Source organism: Globicephala melas, chromosome 13 (genome assembly GCF_963455315.2).
Source record: "Globicephala melas chromosome 13, mGloMel1.2, whole genome shotgun sequence".
In the NCBI taxonomy this organism is placed as follows: Eukaryota; Metazoa; Chordata; class Mammalia; order Artiodactyla; family Delphinidae; genus Globicephala; species Globicephala melas.
Window position 1 is genome coordinate 54,693,916 of NC_083326.1, and position 12,055 is coordinate 54,705,970.

Genomic DNA, 12,055 nt, shown 5'->3' on the forward strand with positions numbered 1-12,055 from the left:
ATTAATTAATTTATTTATTTATTTTTGGCTGTGTTGGGTCTTCACTGCTGTGCACGGGTTTTCTCTAGTTGCGGCACGCAGTCTTCTCATTGTGGTGGCTTCTCTTGTTGCGGAGCATGGACTAGGCACACAGGCTTCAGTAGTTGTGGCACATGGGTTTAGTTCCTCTGCGGCATGTGGGATCTTCCTGGACCAGGGCTCGAACCTGTGTCTCCTGCATTAGCAGGAAGATTCTTAACCACTGCACCACCAGGGAAGCCCCTATATATATTTTTTTTAATTGGAGTAAAATTGCTTTACAACGTTGTGTTAGTTTCTGCTGTACAATTAAGTGAATCAGCTATGTGTATGTAGACATGTTCCAGGAACTACCAATTGTTAGAGGAAGATTTCTCTGCCCATTTGATGGCAAGTGCTATATGCTGCAAATGATTCAGCTGCATTTTGTAAATCAGACTATACAGTCTTTTATATATTCATCACCCTTTTTGTCTTCTTTGGTCCAGTATTTCTCAAAATGTCATATTTGGACTACCTCTGTTAGAATCACCTGGAAGCTGTCAAAAATAAAAATTCCTAGTCCCGGGCTTCCCTGGTGGCGCAGTGGTTGAGAATCCGCCTACCAATGCAGGCGACACAGGTTCGAGCCCTGGTCGGGGAGGATCCCACATGCCGCAGAGCAACTAAGCCCGTGCGCCAGAACTACTGAAGTCCACGCGCCTAGAGCCTGTGCTCTGCAGCGGGAGAGGCCACGGTGGTGAGAAGCCCGCACACGGCAACAAAGACACAACACAGCCAAAAATAAATAAATAAATTTATTTAAAAAAAAATTCCTAGTCCCATACTTGATTGATTTAAAATATGTGGGTATGAGGACTTCCCTGTTGGTCCAGTGGCTTAGACTCCACCGTCCCAGTGCAGGGGGCCTGGGTTCCATCCCTGGTGGGGAACTAGATCCCACATGCCGCAACTAAGAGTTTGTATGCTGCAACTAAAGGTCCGGCATGCCGCAACTAAGACCCAGCACAGCCAAATAAATAAATAAATATTAAAAAGTAAAATAAGGGACTTCCCTGGTGGCGCTGTGGTTAAGAATCTGCCTGCCAATTCAGGGGACACGGGTTCGAGCCCTGGTCCGGGAAGATCCCACATGCCACAGAGCACCTAAGCCTATGCACCACAACTACTGAGCCTGTGCTCTAGAGCCTGTGAGCCACAACTACTGAGCCCACGTGCCGCAACTACTGAAGCCTGCATGCCTAGAACCCGTGCTCCTCAACAAAGACAAGCCACCCCAATGAGAAGCCCGCGCACTGCAATGAAGAGTAGCCCCTGCTCGCTGCAACTAGAGAAAGCCCGCATGCAGCAACGAAGACCCAACGCAGCCAAAAATAAATTAATTAATAAATAAATTTATTTTAAAAAATAAATAAAATAAAATATCTAGGTATGGAAGCTACGAATCTGTCTTAAACACCCCTTACAGGTTTTTCTTATGCACACTACAGCCTGAATACCCTAGCAGAATCTCAGCTGTGCTGCCAGGAATTAAAGAGGGATCTATGTTCATGAAGGTGTTAGAGTCTTAAAGAGGAGCTAGTGGTGGCAGCAGCAGAAAGAGATTCCCCAGGGGAAGTTTGGAGCTTTGAAGTCTTCTATCCTATAGAGCCTGTGTATAAATTTGCCTTCTGTTGCCAAATGTGGAGCCTTTATTTTGTTATTGCAGGAGGTGATGAGTTCCTGTAAGCTTTGAGTCTTTCTTTCTAAAGAAGCCTAGAAATACCTTATTCATTATTTGCCACCAGATGAAGCCTGAGGCGTCCAAGTTGGGCTGCTGTCATATCCTTAAGAAGGTAACCCTCTTTGAGGCAGGCAACATCTTTCTGCAACAATTTGAGTAGGATCCCCCTTGGGTGTTCAGTTCCATTTTCCCCAAGTACTACAATCTTGGATACTTCCAGGTATCTACAATGTTGGATACTTCCAAGTATCCAACATTTTATTTGGAGCCCAAGTCAAACGTTAGAAACTACTTGACCTCAGTGCTATGTGTCTTCACAGGCCCTATGATGCACCTGAGTGACCACACAGGGCTGACAGGAGGCCCAGTAACAGTGACTACTTCCCCCTATAACACTTCTCCTTGCCTCAGACACCTGCCATGCCCAGCCCACTAACTCCATGCTTACATGCTATCAGTCCTATCCTTGCTGCATCCTTTCTTTTCTTCTGCATGCTTTACCCTGTTACTAATCTCCTATAGAAGCAAAACTGCCACTTGGTTCTACGTCCAAAATGATTACGCTCATCATATACTACAGGTAGGAACATGATAAAACCACTTTGCACTCCTAGATAAAATGAAAATAGTAGGGTCATCCTGAACGGTTCTGGTCTCCAGAATAATAAACCCTGAAAATTTTCCTACAAACCTGGACTCTTGAGACAATGTTATCCCTGATCTTTGTTATGCTGGTGTCTGAAAGCACAGGTGACTTTTGTAAATATGGTGGTTGTGTGAGAGAGTTGGTGTGGTTTTTTTTTTCCCCACCATGAACAGACTAATAAAAACTTGGTACCCTTGATAGTTTTGCCTTTTTTTCCCCTTCAAATATTTGTGTTTTGAATTTGGTGAGCCAGTCTTTCTGGCTTTTTCAGAAAGAAGTCTGACACTCTTGCACTGAGAGCAAGTAAATTTGTCCTTCTCTTCTTCAAGGCAACAGTCTCTAGGGACTTACCTGGTGGTGCAGTGGTTAAGAATCCGCCTGCCAATGCAGGGGACATGGATTTGAGCCCCGATCCGGGAAGATCCCACATGCCGCGGAGAAATTAAGCCCGTGCACCACAACTACTGAGCCTGCACTCTACAGCCCTCGAGCCACAACTACTGAGCCCACATGCCACAACTACGGAAGCCCGGGTGCCTAAAGCACGTGCTCTGCATCAAGAGAAGTCACTGCAGTGAGAAGCCTGTGCACCACAATGAAGAGTAGCCCCCACTCAAAAAAAAAAAAAACTGGGCTTCCCTGGTGGCGCAGTGGTTGAGAGTCCGCCTGCCGATGCAGGGGACACGGGTTCGTGCCCCGGTCCGGGAAGATCCCATATACCGCGGAGCGGCTGCGCCCGTGAGCCATGACCGCTGAGCCTGCGCGTCCAGAGCCTGTGCTCCGCAGCGGGAGGGGCCATAGCGGTGAGAGGCCCGCGTACCGCAAAACAAAAACAAAAACAAAAACAAAAGAGTAGCCCCCACTCGCCACAACTAGAGAAAGCCCACGCACAGCAACGAAGACCTAACACAGCCAAAAATAAATAAATAAATAAATTTATTTAAAAAAAAAAAAGAGTCTCTGGAGTCTTCCTGGGGCAATTCCAGTCTTTTGTATTGTTCCCTCCAGAATCCCTTCCATTACATCAGTATCACTTACCTGTCTTCTCCTCCTCACCTACCCAGTGGCCTAAACCCAAAACCTGGAGTCATCCTTGACTCCTACCTCTCCTCACTCCCTTCTCTTATCTTCTGAAAGTTTTTCATATAGGTCTATAAACCAACCATGACTTCTTTTATTTACTTATTTATTCATTTATTTGTTTAGGTGTGAGAGTTTTTATTTTTTTAATCTGCTGCTTTTTTGAACACATCTTTATTGAGCTATAATTCCCATACCATAAAATTCACTCCTTTAATGGATACAAGCGATGATTTTATGTATATTCATGGAGTTGCACAACCACTGCCACCATCTAATTTTAGATATTTTTTTATCACCTCCCCCACAAAAGAAACCAGTACCCTTTAGCAGTTAACCATAATCTCTTGCCTGGGTTTTTATAACAGCCTCCAACAAGTTATTAGGTAAACGCTTGTAATCCATTCTCTATACTACAACTCGAGAGAACTTGAAGTGCAAATGTAAGCACGCCCCAACTGAGATTAAAAACCTTCAATAGCTCCTGGCTCCCATCGTCATCCTGACAGAGTACAGAATCTTCTGGTGAGTCCAGGCCTTTAAGGATCTGACTCCTTTCTTAATTCTGGAATAAACAGTATTTTAGTATCATCTGGGGACCATGATGGACCTCAGAAAATCAATGAACCCCGTGAATGTGTATGCAAAAGTTGGTATATTCTCGGACATGTCCAGTGTAATGATAAAGTGCATTTGACTTTGCAAGGTTTAGAATATCTGGAAGAGCAGATTAACTATATATAGTTTTCCTTATCATAGTTTTGTATTGTTTGTATTTTTATCTATGGAGTGAGAAACAGTCATATTTTCAGAGCTTGAGGTGTCTAAAGATCATTTTGGCCCAGGAGGTGTTGGGGAGGCAGAGGCAGCCCCCCCCCCCCGGGACAGGAAAGTCTTACTTGGGGGAATAAGGTCTAAATTGAGTCCAGTGAGCTAAACTAAGGGTGTGGGGAGGTGGCTGGTAGCGAAAGGAAGAGTTGGGAAGGGCCGCGGAAATCTGTGGGAGGGCGGAGTAGAATGTCAGTGCCACAGCAAGGCTGGTCATTATTTCCTGGGCCACTGGCTCCTTGGGAGGACAGAGGTGGGAGGCAGGGAGGGCTTTTTCCTTGTTCATCTTTGAAACCCCAGCACCTGACACAAGATAGGCATGTAATTGACAACAAATGCTGAATGGACTAATGAATAAATGAATGAACACTTCTAATAAGGCATCACAGTTTTCTATGTTTCTTGTCTGTTTTATTCATCTCTGCCTTGTTAATATTGTGCTCAATATTTGTGGAATTGCCCTGAGTTGCATAGCTTAGAGAGGGGGTAAGTTTGACACTTGGGAACAAGTGTTCTCACTTCTAGCTCAGTTTTCATGCCCCTAACACCACATCACTTCTTTAGTGCTGTACCATTAAAACAAGATGTTTATTATAACGTGCTCCTCCTCTGAGTGCTTCTCAGAGGCTCACAAACCGCAATTTCTTTTCTAACAATCCAGTTTCGTTCCTTTTTAGTCACTCCTCTTATTAGTAAGCAACATTTTTTTTAAAGCAGCGAGTTTCAAATATTCAAAACCATCAGCCAGCCCTGTATTTTAGGTAACTATAGATATTCTAGCTAATTTTTTAAAAGAGCACAATAAGTGTGTGCTTTTGAGTCTGCTATAGTACTTAATGTCAGCTCTCATACTAGAGGGTCTCAGTGGTAACAGATGCCATCTGAAAAAGAGCTTGGTGTATTTGACAATATAGAACTTTACCTCCAAATTCTTACTGATCAGAACAAGATCTATTAAAACTGAAACTTTCAGAAAAGTTTGCCCAAATTTCAAACAAAACTAACAAACATTAGTATTTATTTTGAATTAGATTTATGGTTTTCACCCGACTCTGATAAGTTTTCAAAACAATGACACATCTTCCTATTTCAGCACTTCAGGATTTCAAGGAAATTTAACACTTGTGAATATACATAGAGGTTATACAGAGGGCTCAATTAATGGAAAAATGATAGTTCACAATATTATATGAACCCAAAATGAACTTATCTGCAGTGTGTAAGTGTTCAAGCTTTGGAGTCAGATAAATTTGGATTTTAGTCCTGGCTCTGTCAATTACTAGCCATATGACCTTGGGCAAGTGATTTATCCTTTATGTCTCAGTTTCCTCAATTCTAATACAGGAATAATATTTATCTAGCAGAATTAATTGATATAAGTGCTTCAATCACTTAATGAATGACAGCTATTAATACGATAACATTCATAGTAGGAATATTAATCCCTAATATATCAACTGGGGTTTTTATTTACAAGGAAAAGAAACTATCTCTGGCTCTTTTAAAAGCAGAAACAGGAACTTCCCTGGTGGTCCAGTGGTTAAAACCCCATGCTTCCAATACAGGGGGCCTGGGTTTGATCCCTGGTTGAGGAACTAAAAATCCCACATGCTGCCTGGCATGGCCAAAATTTTTTAAAAAAAATTAAAAAGGGTAACCTGGGACGAAGTGAGAGAGAGGCATGGACATATATACACTACCAAATGTAAAACAGATGGCTAGTGGGAAGCCACCGCATAGCTCAGGGAGATCAGCTCGGTGCCTTGTGACCGCCTAGAGGGGTGGGATAGGGAGGGTGGGAGGGAGACGCAAGATGGAGGAGATATGGGGATATATGTATATGTATAGCTGATTCACTTTGTTATAAAGCAGAAACTAACACACCATTGTAACGCAAATATACTCCTATAAAGATGTTAAAAAATAAAAAAAAATAAAAGCAGAAACAGTATTTTTGACTAGGCAACTGTGTAGCTTGTAGATTTGCTGGGAGGCTGGAAAACCCTACTAGAAAATTACTTGGCCAGAGCATAGTTAACTTCATGAACAGGTCCCTTGAGGACACCACTGCCCCTTGCACAGCGCACACCACTCCACACTGGGCTAAGGGTGTCTCTGTTGCCTTCACGAGCTGGACGCCCCATTAATGTCTGATTGGTCACATGGGTGTACCTCAGCAGCCTGGGAGACTGGACCAAGTTGTTTCTGGCACTGGTAGCCACACCTTCAGTTGGTGATGTGCTCTGTCTGACGCCTAGATTTATATGATGGGGAATTCTCCAAATATAAGAAGGGATAGAGAGGCTGGGTATCCAAAAATATGCAAGTATGCACCACACTTCCCAAGGAGCCACATGTTCTGGAGAATGGTTTGATGCCTCTCTTTCACATGCCACACATCCAAATCATTAGCAAATCTTTTAGCTTCCCTTCAAAATATATCCAGAATCTGACCATCTCACTTCAGCTCCACCATTACTAGCATAGATCAAGCCCTCTTATCTCTTGTCTGGATTATTGAATCAGCCTCCTGACTGGTCTGTTGGTTTCTACATTTGGCCCCTTACAGTCTGTTTTCAACATAGCAGTCAAAGAAGTTCTCTTTAAAAATATGTCAGAGGACTTCCTTGGTGGTCCAGTGGTTAAGACTCTGCGCTCCCAATGCAGGGGGCGTGAATTCAATCCCTGGTCAGGGAACTAGATCCACATGCCACAACTAAGACCTGGTGCAGCCAAATAAATAAACAAATACTTTTAAAAATTATGTCAGACACCCCCAAAAATAAAAAAAAAATATGTCAGACCCGGGCTTCCCTGGTGGCGCAGTGGTTGAGAGTCCTCCTGCCGATGCAGGGGACACAGGTTCGTGCCCCGGTCCGGGAAGATCCCACATGCCGCGGAGCGGCTGGGCCCGTGAGCCATGGCCGCTGAGCCTGCGCGTCCGGAGCCTGTGCTCCGCAGCGGGAGAGGCCACAACAGTGAGAGGCCCGCGTACCGCAATAAATAAATAAATAAATATGTCAGACCCTATCACACCTCTGCTTAAAGTCCCCCAGTACTTCCCATTTCCTTCAGCATGAATGCCAGAGTTATCATGGTGACCTATAAGGCCCTTCCCATTATTCCTTGTCTCCCCCATTTATCTGTCTCTTTGCATCCTCTATTACTGTCATAATGCCACCCATGCTCAGAACTCAGGATCTTTGTACTTGTTTTTCCCTCTGCCAGGACCATTCGTCTCATAGACCTTTACAACTTGCTCCTTCACTTCCTTCCGCTTTCTGCTCAAATGTCACCTTATCAGAAAATGTTCTCTGACCACTATGTGAAACTGTGACCCTCCAGCCCCTGGGACTCCACATCCTTTGAAATTCTTCTCCACAGCACATTGATTGCCACCTGACATTCTGTATATTTAATTGTTAGATTATTTTCATCTCCCCCTGTAGAATATGAGCATGGGGAAGATGGGAACTTTGATTTGTAACTTCACCATCTAGTTGGCACACAATAAGTATCTGATGAGTGAACAAATGATAATAGATCTTTAATAACTGTCACTTTACTTATCATGTGAATAAGGTATAGTCTGTACAACATGGTGTCTGCACAGAATGTAACACTGTTGCCAAAGTTATATTTTTTAGAACGGACCGTATTATGCCACTCACATGTAGAAAATGTTTCTGTTGCTTCTGACTGCTGATAGCTGTCCTTCTCAGTTTGGGGCATGAGGGGATGGAGAAGTCACAGGGTAAAGGAGCACATCATTCTAGTCCAGAGGGTCAATTTTGCTTTTAGAATTTGGGGGAGAACATTTCCAACTTTATTCCTCTTAAAAGTATTGCCACATGCATGTATATATACAAACAAAATCAGCAGAATCATGTTTTCTCCTTTAGTTCAGTTGGGTGAAAATCATGAAAACCCAAGAAGGAGAAATTTTTATATAAGCAGTGAGTGATTAGAAAATGTGATCCTTCTGTGCTGTTATGGAACCTGGTGTTAGTGCTGTAATTGAATCAGAATGCACAGGGTACTTAAGAACAAGATGAAAAAGGGTTTGTGGCATCTTGTAATGAGCACAGCTAAGTCCTTAATAGCAAGCAATACAGTCAGTTTAAAAAGCTTATAATGTACTCAGCTCCTTATTGAACCATGGGTTTTGCTGCCATGGAAATGCAGTTGACCACAATCTCAAGTGTCTCTAAAGTGAGAAAACACTGAGTAAGAAGAGGAGGAAGTCATCATTCTTGCAGTGACACTTAAGAACCAACTGCATGACATTCCTGAAGAAGAATAAGGTGGTGTGGTTTGCCCAATAGGATCTCAAAACATAACAAAGCTAGATAATTAAGACAGTGCAATATTAGCAGAGGGGGGGGAAATTAACCAATAGGACAGACTAGAAAATCCAAGAACAGAAGCATGCATTTATGGAAACTTGGTATGTGACAAAAGTTACACAGGTTATAGCAGGGAAAAGATGGACTACCTGTTCAATAAATGATGCTCGGACAATTATTCATTAAGAAAAGAAATTGGATCCCTTTTCAGTATCATGCATAGGAATCAACTCCATACTAAATAAAGACAAATTTTTTAATGGAAAAAATTTAAACTTGAAGAATAAAATTTGAGAAAACCTTGGTAGTAGAGGAATTCTTTTTTTTTTTTTTTTCCATGTGGCATGCAGGATCTTAGTTCCCCAACCAGAAGGGATCGAGCCCGTGCCCCCTGCAGTGAAAGTGCAGAGTCCTAACCACTGGACTGCCAGGGAATTCCCAGAAATTCTTAAAAACAGACAAATGATAATGGAAATGATTGATAAAGTTAATCACATTAAGATCAAGTACTACTGCTCATTGAAAGATCACAGAAAGAAAGAGTAAATACAAGCCACAAACTAGGGAAAGTTGTTAATAAGACATATAACCAACCGAAGTTTAGTAGCCATGATATATAAACAACTCCTACTAATCAATAGGAAAAAAATAAACCCATAGAAAAATAAGCACAGAGCATGAACAGGCATTTCACAGAAGAGCAAACACAATTAGGAAGTAAACATATGGTAGGATGCTCAATCACATTTATAAGGAGGGAACTGCAAATTACGACCACAATGAAATACTAATTTACATCCAGACTGACAAATTTTTTTTTTTTTTCCTCTCTGCGGGCCTCTCACTGTTGTGGCCTCTCCCGTTACAGAGCACAGGCTCCGGATGCGCAGGCTCAGCGGCCATGGCTTATGGGCCCAGCCGCTCTGCGGCATGTGGGATCTTCCCAGACCGGGTCACGAACCCGTGTCCCCTGCATCGGCAGGCGGACTCTCAACCACTGCGCCACCAGGGAAGCCCTGACAAATTTTTTAAAGTAAAAAAGCACTCCTAAGTGTTGACAAGAAAGTGGAGCAGCAGTAACTCTTCTATCCTACTGGGAAATAATTCGGCATTATCGGGTAAATTTGTAAATACACATACTCTATGACACTTGACATATATGCTGTGCAGTATATCCATTGCATAAGAACATCACAATACACACACAAATATTCATAGGAGCCAGATTTTAAAAAGGCCAAAACAAAAACAAAATTTTTTTAAAAAGAGTCAAAAACAAGCAAACAAGACACCCAAAACCTGGAAATAATTAAAATGTCCATTGGTATGAAAATGGAAAAACTGTGGTGTATTCATATCAAGAAATGCTATATAGCAGTAAAAAAAAGAATGAAACACAGCTACACGTATCAACATGACTGAATCTCACAAATACGTTGAGCAAAAAGGAGTTGCAGAAGAATGTATAAATGTATATGCAATATTTTTATTTATAATATGGAATATATATTATTTAGTCTTTGTCCACTGTTCCTGGCACATAGTCCCCAAAACCTTGGAATTTCTTAAGTGATAAGAACGATAATGGTGTTTTTTGTTATTTATAACAAGCCCCTTTCAACTACATCTGAGTTTATGTTAACGAGGGGATTTTTGGAAAGCCTCAAAAGATGGGGGCTCGTTGCCAAGGGAACCAGCTGGGATTAGAAGGTTGGAACTTTCAGTCCTCCACTGTACCTCCCAGGAGGGCAGAAGAGCTGGATGTTGAATCAGTCACCAATTGCCAGAGATTTATTTAATCAATCTTGCCTACATAGTGAAGCCTCCAAAAAAAAAACCCAAAAGGCAGGATTTGGAGAGCTTCTGTGTTGATGAACACATAGAGGTTCTGGGAGAGCGGAAGCCCAAAGAGAGCAGGGAAGCTCTACAGCCATTCCCCATACCTCGCACGATACATCTCTTCCATCTAACTCTTCCTGATTTGTACCTTTTCTAATAAACCTGTAAACTAGTAAGTAAATTGTGTTCTTGAGTTCTGTGAGCTTCTCTAAAGGATTAATTGAAACTGCAAAGAGGGTCATGGGACCCTCTGACTTATAGCCATTGGGTTAGAAGCACAGGTAACAACCTGGACTTGTGATTGGGCATCTGAAGTAGGGAAGGGGGCAGTCCTGTAGGACTGAACCCTTAACCTGTGGGATCTGACACTTTCTCTAGGTAGATAGTGTCAGAATTGAATTAAACTGTAGGATGCCCACCTGGTGTCACAGATTGTTTGATGTGTGGAAAACCTACACATCTGGGGTCAGAAGTGAGATAGTGTTGTGGTAGAATATTGAGAGCAGGGACTTCCCTGGAGGTCCAGCGGTTAAGGCTCTGTGCTTCCAATGCAGGGGGAGCTGGTTCAATCCCTGTTCAGGGAACTAAGATCCCACTTGTGTGGCTCGGCCAAAAATAAATAAATAAAATAAAATAAAAAGAATATTGAGAGCAGAGGACACACACACAGCAGGAGCATATTGTTTTTCTTTTATGGTATATAAATTCAAAAACATTAAAAAACCAAAGAATCTATTATAAACAGAAGGAAAAAAATACCTACACATTTCAGAATAGAGATTACCTCAGTAGTAGAGAGATGACATTTTGGGAGAGGTACACTGGGGCCTTCAAAGTAGCAGGAATACTCTTTTTCTTAAGTTGGGTGGTGGCTACACGTGTGTTTGTCTTTTAACAGACATCTAGATTATATATACTCTTTTATATATATGAAGTAAATATAAAAATGTAAAAACTTCCCTGGTGGTGCAGTGGTTAAGAATCTGCCTGCCAATGCAAGGGACACAGGTTCGATCCCTGGTCTGGGAAGATCCCACGTGCTGCCAGATTGAAGAAGAAAATGTAAAGTCCTTGTAGAAGTACTGGCAGTTGAAGAGCTCAATAAGTGCTAAGTATTATTTTTTGTATATAAAGAAAAAATTCAACTGCATGGATTTTTGAAGGAAAAATAATCAGTGTTTTATAACCAAAAAGTGAAAACACAAACAGTTAATTTTTAAAATTTAAGATGTTTTTTCAAAGTTAGTTCCTTAGATGACATGGAAATTAAAGTTAATGCATCAGGAGAAAGTTGGTAAAGGCCTATGTGGCTAGAGGTATATCTTGAGATATTAACATATTCTAACTTTTTTTTTTCTTCTTTTATTTTCCTTCAACCAACCACAACCAACTCCCTACATTAATTCAAGAAAATAGCAGGCTCTGTGCTTTCTTGCCCCAGGAGAACTTTGATACAGACTATTACTCTTGTAGCCCCCAAAGGACCAAGTTTCCCATATTCCAGATTGTGCCATAGTCCTTTGTACCATCAGTCCAGGATGGCCCTGTGACCTGCCTTAACCAACAGAGTATGGC